We start from the raw sequence: 12,416 nt of genomic DNA, 5'->3' as shown, positions 1-12,416 counted from the left end.
AAAGTATACATTCGTCAGGATGAGGGTGATTCACCATGAGTTAAAATTGATGGTTGAAGGCATAAGAGATACATATATTTTATCCCCTGTAAGTTGGGAGGATTCGAGGAAACCTTGAGATAGTTCGAAGGATAAATAATGAGATGCGGATAGACTGAGGAGAAAAGGAAGTAGGAAATTAGGAAAATTGGATGAAGTAAGTGACCTTCAAGAATGTGAAGTGTAAGACCGGTGGCTTGATACCCAGAAAGGGAGACGCCAGGTAGGAAAGGTATCCCAGTATTGAGGTGACTGTTGAGATAAACAACAAAAGTAAATAAGGAATTATTAAGAAGAGGTTCACGTTGAACACGACCAATATCTTCCAGAACATCCTTGTTATCGTTACCAAATTAGGCAAGACAAGCGGATAACCGTTGCTATCTTTTGAAGGCCATATGGGTTGACCTCAGTTTGAATAAGGAAGCTATTGTGAAATGGGTATAGACTATCGAGGTGGGAATGATTGAATAAGATAATCTATCAAGGATATATGACTTGATTTATCCATGGAAGGATGCATGTACTTTTTTTAAAGGTGGAATTAAGGATAGAATATCGGTAACTTAAAATGAATCATAGGGGAATGCATAAAGGTTGGCATTTCACCTTTAATAGGGACAGTATGAGTTTTGACAGTATAAATTGGAAAGGATTAAGGTAATAACAACCTTTAAGTATCAGTAGGGAAATTTTTTAGAAACATATAGATAATGGTTCTAGTATTAGTAAAGGGTATTTCGATATGCCTTGCATCTAGGGAATACAGGAGGAACGATTCAAGGATAACCTTAGAGGTTTTACAAGGAGAAAGGTAATATTCAAAATTCTCAAGAGTAAAAATGTTGATAAAGGAAATATGACGTAATTATAATGATGCCAAGTGGGGCACGTGTTAAACGACGAGAGAATATGGATCGAACCAGTAAAGGTCGAAATTGTTCAGGGCAATTAGGACCTAATATAAAAGATGTTCTAAGTATGATTAAAAGTCAGTCGTGACAGTGATTAACCTCTAAAGACTGAGGCAATAACTTATGGAAAAATGGTGATAATTTATTTTTTTTATTTATTTTTACTCATCAGACTTTAAGGAAAACATCTTCACATAAGCTGTGATTGAAATGAGATAGAAAATTACTTGGAGGTGGTTAAAATGACATTGAATGTAAGGAAATTTTACTATCAGGAAAGGCCAAAGAGGTGGCCGACACTTTAAAGGTAAAAGGATAATTATCGGCGCTCGTGCCAGAAGAATACAATGATAATGGTTAAAGCCGTGAAGATGGTATTATGGTTTGGAAGATCGACATTCCTTCTGATGACTGTGCAATACCCAACCGTAATAGTAGTTGGTAAAGGTTTAATTCGTGTAATCGCCATGAGCAGGCTATTTATCTCAGAAGCTACTATCTTGAGAATAAGCCAGGACCATGTTTCAAAAAGGACTAGATGAACCCTTGAGTTAAGTCTTCTATTTAAGGTATACGATTAAGAATGGTATTAACCTGCTATCGTTGCTTTGACTGAAACTCTTCTGCAATTTTATCTACTTCATGTCATGAAAGTACGTCAGAGTTTGGAGTGTTCTTCATGAATTGTGATTGGTGGTTATGTTAACTCCTTAGAAGAATTCTATACGAGATGTATGGACTCCGTATGATTAGATATTAAGATTTCATGGAAAGTGAATGACGACAGTAGGTCAGTGGTGGACCATAGTAATGCAGCAATGATTCTGCGAGTAATGAGCTGATTACAACCGTGAGAGTTGTATTGGAATGGATGTTGAGATTGAGTACCACTAATCGGGTCGTGGTAGTGTATAAGTTATCATTGATAGACTAATTAAGTAGAGTATCTACCTATTGAATATTTATTCCCTCTTATGAAAAGAGAGTCGTATTACTATATGAGGAAGGTTGCGGTGCAAGTGTTAGGGCGAAATCACGCACTAATATTCACGCAAGTATACGCGTTCGCAAGTAATATAGAATATTTTCTAGTTCGTTCCCTCAGAGACTCAGACTAAGTTTTTGTCTAATTAAACTCACTCACCAATATATGATTACTTCTCAATGTTAAGATAATAACACTTAAAATTGTTGATTAAATATTAACTATAATTAACTACTTAATTAACCACTTAACTAACACTTCAATTTATCAATAATAAAACACTCATGAGATCACAACTTCATTATTACTTCCTTCTATAGCCATTGTTATTACCTTTAGCATGTGACAGTGATGACATTAATCGAATAACACGAAACTGATAAAAGCCAACTTTCATTGTACTAATACCATTCTACCAAACATCCACAATTAAGATAGAAGTTGAATAGTCATCAATTATGTTGAGTTCCTATATGTCTACAGAAATTGACAACACAACAATTTAAGCACAAGTTATTCCTTTTGATTACATAGGGCAAATAAAACTGTTAGAATTACCCACTAATCATGCACAACGTACATGAACCTATGCTAGCATGGCAAGTTCTAAATCTCAAGATCCACCGTCGCTTCACAAGAGATTAACACCCTATCTTATATGTTCGCGACGCACATAAGACGAATACGCACAACCAATACTAGATATCATGCAATCATCACACACTAAAGTATTAAACAATTAACTAAAGAATTCCATAATAAATCCGTTGCAACCCCATGATCACGATTAGCCCATAATAGAACTTATCGCCATCATGGGTTCATATGAAATCATGATAAACAACACAAGGAAATAATAACTAAACTAATTATATTAAAACAGAGTACGTCACAAGAGTAAATAAGTTAAAGCAAGAAAACTAGCATCCAACGTTATAACGAAACAAAAATCACAAGAATATATGCTTCCTCCTTCGTTGCGGTGTGCTAAATCGGTCTTCTTCCTTATCTCCTTCGCTTCTTGCGCCAAACACAATCTAAAACATAATCTCCCTCTTATTCTCTATGAAAACGTCTCAAATCTACTTATATAATAGTCCCATAAAACTCAGATTACATAGAAGTTGGAAGCCAAACAGAAGTAGAAGTCTAAAATAATTCAGCTTTTTCCCTGACCCTGCACGGCCGCTCAGCATTTCTGCGCGGGCGCGCAAGGCTGCTGCGCGGCCGCTCAGCATTGCTGCGCGGGCGCGCAGGACCCTACTGGAAAAATTCCAGGTTTGCTCCGTTTCTTCACCGTAATCTGCCCGTTCTTTTCCTCTCTCAATGGTGAACACATGCCAAGGCTTATTCTTGATGATTCCTCCTCCGAAATGCAACTAATACCCTGAAATGCATAAACACTAGAAAAACGCATCAAATACACAAAATACTTGATTTCAAGACACCAATTTAAGCCATTTTAAGACGTTCTAAGTGGTATAAAATACCACTTATCACACCCCCAAACTTAAATCGATGCTTGTCCTCAAGCGTCACAGACTCAAAACATAGAAAAATATGCATGAATGCAATCTATATGAAAATGCAACGATCCCCCTTACTACAATTAACCAACCAAATTGTCACGTCTCAACGAATGCAGTTAGATACTAAAGATCAATTAACTCATGCAAACGGACATACAGCCAGAAACGTGGTGTGTGCAAATGCTTAACAGATATGCTTCGGAACTAGACCAATTACTATGACTAGACTATCCTCAAGGCAATCCTACGATTATACAAAGAATAAAAATTCTAGGCACAAAGTGATATACAACACTACAAGAACTCTGGAGCTTACTACGGAATCGTGCTTTTTATTTACAACTCAAATGCTTATTTGATCGTGCAATGAGTGAGGTCCACAAAAGACTTATACAATGGTATCCATGTAACGAGCGTTAGGTTAGCGGATCCCAGACTCTAAAAGCCTTAGGTCACTAGGCACAAAGTCCCCTAAGAACTTAATAACTCGAATACCAAAGAGCCCACTCTTGATCAATTATGCAAAATATTTTTTTTTTCTTCTGAGCAAGTACATTTCGATCCATCTTGCTCAACCCTAGACTACTCGCATAACATGCGAGCCGGTTACTAGCCATTTGACGCCTAGCCACAACTAGCAACAAATTCCATTTTTACTCCATTTTTTTTCTTTTTTTCATGCCTTTACCACTAAGAACCTATTATCAAATTCTAAGCATAATAAATAGATTATCCTCGAAAATAATCAGATCATAACAACAATCTAGCCCTTAAGCATTCTCTAAGACTTAGTAAAAATACAAGTGCTTCTAGCATGCATATCAACCTACACAACTTAATAACACTTTAATGCTATCACTACACTCGCATCAATATCACAATTCAGTCGATAAATCATTGCAAAAGGGATCATGGTATATGCATGAGCTATATGATATGACAAACAACTAAAGCTATAAAAAAAACTATATGGCAAAAATTATGCAACTATATGAACTAACTATCATGAATATGCAGCTATATGACACACATAAAATATTCCTTAACTACCACCCCCAAACTTAAAATCTTCACTGTCCCCGGTGAAGGTAGTAGAAAGGAACACAGGGTATACCTACTCGGAGTCATCATCATCATCACCCTCAGTGGGTGGAGTATCAGGCGGCGGGTATGCAGAGTCCTCACCAAAAACTGGCCATTGGATATCAGCTCCAAGGCCTCAAAAAGCAGTCCCTAACGCAAGGGTGAGCTCCTGAGCAAACCTGCTCTGCGTCTCATACATGGCATCCATCCGCCGTGAAAGCCTCCTATACTGGGCATCACCCATCCCAACACCCTCCTGAGCTCTCGAAGAACCAGCCTCACCACGCCCTGGCCTAGCCATAGTAGCACCTCGTGTTGGACGCCCTCCTGGAAGATGATAACCCAGCCCATGCTCCTCAGGCTCACCACCGGTCCACTCCTGCATCCCATTCAGAGTGCCAGAATCTATCGGAGCTGCTGGCAACTACAACTGCTCATGAGCCAGCCAGTTCACTCCTACTGCTCGGCATAGCTTCGTAACCGTGGATGCATAAGGGATGTTCATATGCTTTGCTCCCCTCAAAAACTTCAGAATTCCTTGGTAGATAAACTCACCAAGGTCCACATAGTATTCCTCATTCAGAATTCCCCACAACAACTGTGCTCTCTCAACTGTGACCTCGTGTGCATGTGAAGAAGGCAAAATATTAGCACATATAAATGCATTCCATGCACGGGCATACCTGTTCATGGCGATCGCCGGAAAGTGACGATACTCATTATTGGCTGGACTGCGGTTGCAAACTGTGCCCGGTCGACAGAGAGTCGCACAAATCAAATCCAAGTCAAAATCCTCAGCAGTCTTTTCATTCCAGTTCTCCTCCTCGGGCTTCCTCTCTCGCTGTCCAATCACACGGCGAATCGCCGCAGGATGATAATCAACCGTCAGCCCACAAACTATAGAAAACCCATTCTTTTCAGCCTTCGCGTTCGCGTAGAACTCGCGAACAACACTCATCGGTACTGCCTCGGGTGACTCACAAAAAGCTATCCACCCCTTCTCTGCAATCATGGGCAACAACTCACCATCCCTCCCTGATGGTAAAAACCCCCTCTCTTTCAGAATCGGCTTCCCCAACAGCCTAGTGTACTCCTCCTCCGCAGCTCTGTCAGTTAACCGAGGCCTTGCAGCAGTACCCCTTGATGAATCAGCAGTAGGAACTGTGCTGCTGCTGTCAATAGTGCGTGCTCTCTTGGGTGCCATTGATTTGTGAATAAAAGTGTGTAAGAACTGATTTTTGATGTTTATGAGAGGGTTTAAGTGTAGGAAGTTTGTGGGAGATATGTGGGATAGGTGTATGTATATATAGGGTGTGGAGTAGGTTAAATTAGTTTAGGAGTGAGGTTGAGGGATAAAATCATGGGGTAATGGGAAAAGAATTCGTGGGTTTATGGGCTGTGATGGGTTTTTGTGTTTTTTTTTTTTTTTTTTTTTTTTTTTTCTGAACTGTAAAAAATTTTCTGGAACTCGACCCCTGCGCGGCCGCTCAGCATTACTGCGCGGGCGCGCAGAGGGTCTCTGGAAATTTTTTTTTCAGCCCCTTTTTTCTGATTTTTTTGTGTTTTTGGATAGGTTATTAACTTCTAAGGGTTCCTGTAACAACAATTCATGGGTTGCCTCCCATGCAGCGCTTCTTTTTCGTCATTAGCTTGACGTTCCGTACCTTTCTCAAGTAGTCAACAAAATGGCACTAACCACCTCTCGGTTTGCCATGTCCCCATAGTAGTACTTCAACCGCTGACCGTTAACCTTGAATGCTTGGTCCGAATCATTCTCAAAAATTTCCACCGCTCCATGTGGAAACACGGTTTTGACAATAAAAGGTCCAGACCACCTTGATTTCAACTTCCCAGGAAAAAGTCGGAGCCGAGAGTTGAATAACAGAACTTGTTGCCCTGGCACAAATAACTTAGGATGTAGCTTCCTATCGTGCCACCTCTTCACCTTTTCCTTATACATTTTGTTATTCTCGTACGCTTGAAGTCGAAATTCATCAAGTTCATTAAGCTGAAGCATTCTTTTCTTACCAGCTGCATCTAAATCCAGGTTCAATTTCTTCAATGCCCAGTAGGCCTTATGCTCAAGCTCCGCCGGTAGATGACATCCCTTACCGTACACCAACTGAAACGGTGACATCCCAAGGGAAGTTTTGTATGCTGTTCTGTAAGCCCAAACAGCTTCATCGAGCTTTAAAGACCAATCCTTCCTTGACGGACAAACAACCTTCTCTAGAATGCGCTTTATCTCTCTGTTAGACACTTCCGCTTGACAATTTGTTTGCGGATGATAGGCAGTAGCTACTCGATGATTCACATTATAACGCTGCATCATAGAAGTGAACTTACGGTTGCAAAAATGCGATCCTTCATCACTTATGATTACCCGAGGCGTTCCAAACCTTGTGAAAATTTGCTTATGAAGAAAATTTAGCATTGCCTTTGCATCATTTGTTAGTAAAGCTTTAACTTCGACCCATTTTGAGACATAATCGACTGCCAGCAAGATGTATTGATTATTGCAAGACGAGATAAAAGGCCCCATGAAATCGATTCCCCATACATCAAAGACCTCGACTTCAAGCATCACATTTAATGGCATCTCATCCTTCCTTGACAAATTTCCCACTCTTTGGCAACGATCACACCTTAAAACAAACTAATGAGCATCCTTGAACAAAGTAGGCCAGAAAAAACCTGCTTGCAGAATACGAGCTGCCGTCTTCTCACCTCCATAGTGTCCACCATAAACCGTGGAATGGCAGTCTCGTAATATCCCCTCCGTCTCACAGAACGGGATACATCTCCTGATGATCTGATCAGCTCCCTGTCTAAACAAATATGGTTCATCCCACATATACCACTTCACCTCATGCAGAAACTTCTTCTTCTGAGCGGATGTCAAATTAAGCGGCATTATATTGCTGACAAGATAGTTTACAATATCTGCAAACCATGGTTCTTCCTCCTGAATTGCAAACAACTGCTCATCCGGAAAAGATTCATTGATTAACGTCCTATCTTGTGAAGTAGAATCGGGATTCTCCAACCTAGAGAGATGGTCAGCTACTTGATTCTCAGTACCTTTTCTATCTTTGATCTCTAACTCAAATTCCTGAAGTAAAAGCACCCAACGAATGAGTCTCGGCTTCGAATCCTTCTTAGAAACCAGATAGCGAATAGCTGCATGATCAGTGAATACTGTTACTTTCGTACCAAGCAGATAAGATCGAAATTTCTCAAAGCCAAAGACTATAGCCAAAAGCTCCTTCTCAGTAGTGGTGTAGTTCAATTGGGCCCCATTTAAAGTCTTACTCGCATAGTAGACCACATGGAAGAGATTTTTCTTGCACTGTCCCAGAACTGCACCTACCGCATAGTCACTCGCATCACACATCATCTCAAACGGTTCTGTCCAATCTGGTGCTGTAATAACTGGTGCCGTGATCAAACTCCCCTTGAGAGTCTCGAATGCTGCCAAACATTCATCATCAAATTTAAAAGGCACATCTTTCTCAAGTAAATTGCACAACGGCTTAGATATCTTTGAAAAGTCCTTGATGAATCGCCGATAAAAACCCGCATGACCGAGAAAACTACGGATTCCTTTCACCGAATTAGGTGGGGTAAGATTTTCAATGACTCCCACCTTGGCCTTGTCCACCTCCAGACCTTTTCTAGAGACCTTATGCCCAAGGATAATGCCTTCACGCACCATAAAATGACATTTCTCCCAATTAAGCACCAAATTAGTTTCCACGCATCTTTTGAGTACGGCGCGCAGATTATTCAAACATTCATCATATGAGTGTCCAAAGACGGAGAAGTCATCCATGAACACTTCGACGTTATTTCCAATCATGTCAGAGAATATAGCCATCATACATCTCTGAAAGGTGGCCGGGGCGCCACATAACCCAAACGAAACTCTTCGAAAAGCAAATGTGCCAAATGGACAAGTGAAGGTAGTCTTTTCCTGATCCTCTGGTGCAATACAAATCTGATTATACCCGGAATAACCATCCAGCAGACAAAAATACTCATGTCCCGCCAATCTGTCAAGCATTTGATCAATGAATGGGAGAGGGAAGTGATCCTTCCTTGTGGCTTTGTTCAATTTTCTATAATCCATGCATACTCTCCATCCTGTAACTGTTCGAGTAGGGATGAGCTCATTCTTTTCATTTGCGACCACAGTGATACCTCCTTTCTTAGGTACACATTGCACGGGGCTCACCCACGAGCTGTCAGAAATAGGATAAATGATGCCTGCATCTAGCCATTTCAGAATTTCTTTCTTCACCACCTCCTTCATGATCGGGTTCAGTCTTCGCTGTTGTTCCACAGTTGGCTTACTACCTTCCTCTAACAGAATTTTATGCATACAATATGAAGGACTTATCCCCTTGATGTCTGCTATGGTCCATCCTATAGCCGATTTGAATTCTCTCAAAATCCTTAAGAGCTTGTCTTCCTCACTACCTGAAAGGTCAGCTGAAATAATAACAGGTAACGTAGATGAATCACCTAAAAAAGCATACCTCAAGTGTTCAGGTAATGGTTTGAGCTCCAAGATAGGTGCTTCCTCTATTGATGGTTTGAGCTTCCCTTCAGCATTCTTAAGGTCAGAAGTACCAAGAGATTCAAATGGTATGTCAAGCTTTCACTTCCATGGAGAAGCGTTCAGATATTGTAATTGCTCGTTGCTATTTTCATCATCACTGTCAAATTCCCCCACTAAGGCCTTTTCCAATACATCAGACATTAGCATGTGATCGAGTTCCGGAGTAACCGCAGAATCAATCACATCCACTTTTAAGCACTCCTCATCTTCTGTAGGGAATTTCATTGCCTTGAATACGTTGAAGGTCACATCCTGATCTTGGACCCGCATAGTAAGTTCCCCTTTTTGCACATCTATCAAGGTACGGCCAGTAGCCAAGAAAGGCCTCCCCAAGATTATGGGAATTTTCTTATCTTCCTCAAAATCCAGAATAACAAAATCAGCAGGAAAGAAGAGCTTATCCACCTTGACGAGCACATCCTCAACTATGCCCCTTGGGTAAGTAATGGAACGGTCAGCCAATTGTAGCGACATGTATGTGGGTTTTGGATCAGGCATATCCAGCTTTTTAAAGATCGACAACGACATCAGATTAATGCTTGCTCCCAAATCACAAAGGCACTTGTCAAAAGTTAGATTGCCAATGGTGCAAGGAATGGTGAAGCTTCCTGGATCTTTCAGTTTTGGTGGTAACTTTTGCTGCAGAACAGCGCTGCATTCTTCCGTGAGAGCAACGGTTTCAAGGTCATCCAGTTTCACCTTCCTTGAAAGAATAGTCTTCATAAACTTCACATAACTAGGCATTTGTTCCAGAGCCTCAACGAAAGGTATATTGATGTGAAGTTTCTTGAACACCTCCAGAAACTTCCCGAACTGTCTATCCAGCTTTTGTTGCTGCAATCTCTTAGGAAAAGGTGGTGGAGGATAGAGCTATTTCTCCCCTGTATTAGCCTCAGGCAGAGTGTGTTCAACAGTAGTCTTCTTTGGTTCCGCCACTTTCTCCTTTTGCTTAGATTCTTCATCTCTAACTTCAGCTTCGACTTCTTTTGCCTTTTCAGCATCAGCTACTTTTCCAGACCTTAAGGTAATAGCCTTGACTTGCTCTTTAGCTTCCTTCCTGCCTGGTACTTCCGTGTCACTGGGAAGAGTGCTAGGTTGACGATTGAGCACTGCATTGGCTAATTGACCGATTTGATTTTCCAAGGTCTTGATAGAAACCGCCTGACTCTTGCACAACAGCTTAAGTTCCTCAAAATCAGCACTAGTAGGTGCAGCTGCACTTCCCTGTTGAGGATATGATTGCCTTGTAGCATACTGCTGTGGTTGCTGGAATCCAGGTGGATTAAACTGTTTACTCACTCCTTGCTGATATGGTGGCTGAATAGCATTCTGATTATTTCCCCAGCTGAAATTTGGATGATTTCTGTTGTTAGGATGATAGGTCGCTGGCACAGGCTGCTGTTGTCGCTGATAATTATTCACATACTGAACAGATTCGTTGACAAGAGAACACTGATCCGTAGCATGAGAACCTGCACAAAGCTCACAAACCATAGCTATTTGATTAACTCCATACGTAGCCAAAAAATCAACCTTCATTGATAGCGCTTGGAGCTGGGCTGCAATAGCGGTGGCTGCATCAACTTCCAGAATACCTGCTACCTTGCCTGACGTCATCCTCTGAGTTGGGTTTTGATGCTCATTTGCAGCCATTGTCTCTATAAGATTATATGCCTCAGTATAGCTTTTAGCCCATAAGGCGCCTCCAGCTGCTGCATCAAGCATGGGCCGAGATTGGGCCCCCAACCAGTGATTACCATCCAATCCGGCATTCCATGATGTGGACATTTTCTCAACATTTCCTTGTAGCGTTCCCAAGCCTCGCACATAGATTCTGTAGGTTGCTGCGCAAACTGAGTAAGAGCACTCCTCATAGCAGCAGTCTTTGCCATTGGATAAAACTTCACCAGAAACGTTTACGCAAGATCTTGCCACGTAGTGATGGACCAGGCTGGTTCAGAATGTAACCAGTCTTTAGCCTTATCCCTCAGTGAGAATGGGAAAAGCCTCAACTTGATAGCCTCATCAGTCACGCCATTATACTTAAAAGTGCTGCAGATCTCGACAAAATTCCTTATGTGCATGTTGGGGTCTTCAGTTGCCGCTCCTCCAAAAGAAACAGAATTCTGCACCATCTGAATAGTGCCTGGCTTGATTTCAAAGGTGTTAGCTTGAATAGCCGGATGAAGGATGCTTGACTGAATGTCATCAATTTTAGGCCGAGAAAAATCCATAAGAGCTGGATCAGCTTGAACAATACGATCTCCCATATTTACTGGTTCTTTCTGCTCAGTTCCTGAATCCGAATCCTCAAAATCTAACTTCTCCGGAGTATCAAGAACTTCGTCTTTCTCTTCAGCTGTATCTGAGGTCCTCTTGCGAGCACGAGAACGAGTTTGCATAAACGCTTGCTAAAGTACCTGAAACACAACCGAAAAGAGTAAGTAACTACTATGTCCTAATCACTGAGTCCTAATGACCAATGATGGTAAGTACATAAACTAAACAAATACGCCGAGTCCCCGGCAGCGGCGCCAAAAACTTGTTAGGGCGAAATCACGCACTAATATTCACGCAAGTATACGCGTTCGCAAGTAATATAGAATATTTTCTAGTTCGTTCCCTCAGAGACTCAGACTAAGTTTTTGTCTAATTAAACTCACTCACCAATATATGATTACTTCTCAATGTTAAGATAATAACACTTAAAATTGTTGATTAAATATTAACTATAATTAACTACTTAATTAACCACTTAACTAACACTTCAATTTATCAATAATAAAACACTCATGAGATCACAACTTCATTATTACTTCCTTCTATAGCCATTGTTATTACCTTTAGCATGTGACAGTGATGACATTAATCGAATAACACGAAACTGATAAAAGCCAACTTTCATTGTACTAATACCATTCTACCAAACATCCACAATTAAGATAGAAGTTGAATAGTCATCAATTATGTTGAGTTCCTATATGTCTACAGAAATTGACAACACAACAATTTAAGCACAAGTTATTCCTTTTGATTACATAGGGCAAATAAAACTGTTAGAATTACCCACTAATCATGCACAATGTACATGAACCTATGCTAGCATGGCAAGTTCTAAATCTCAAGATCCACCGTCGCTTCACAAGAGATTAACACCCTATCTTATATGTTCGCGACGCATATAAGACGAATACGCACAACCAATACTAGATATCATGCAATCATCACACACTAAAGTATTAAAC

General features: G+C 40.8%; 1 non-coding gene across 1 annotated transcript; it reads left to right on the top strand.

The window, feature by feature from the left end:
• Window positions 1–10,941: 10,941 nt before the first annotated feature.
• On the top strand, window positions 10,942–11,048 carry LOC141681501 (small nucleolar RNA R71). Its single transcript, XR_012558931.1, has one exon. It is a non-coding gene; the product is annotated as a small nucleolar RNA R71 (small nucleolar RNA).
• The last annotated feature ends 1,368 nt before the right edge of the window (window positions 11,049–12,416 follow it).

The sequence above is a fragment of the Apium graveolens genome, chromosome 8 (assembly GCF_009905375.1).
Source record: "Apium graveolens cultivar Ventura chromosome 8, ASM990537v1, whole genome shotgun sequence".
Classification (NCBI taxonomy): domain Eukaryota; kingdom Viridiplantae; phylum Streptophyta; class Magnoliopsida; order Apiales; family Apiaceae; genus Apium; species Apium graveolens.
The sequence above is the reverse complement of the archived record's forward strand: the minus strand, read 5'-3'. Positions and strand labels throughout refer to the sequence as shown.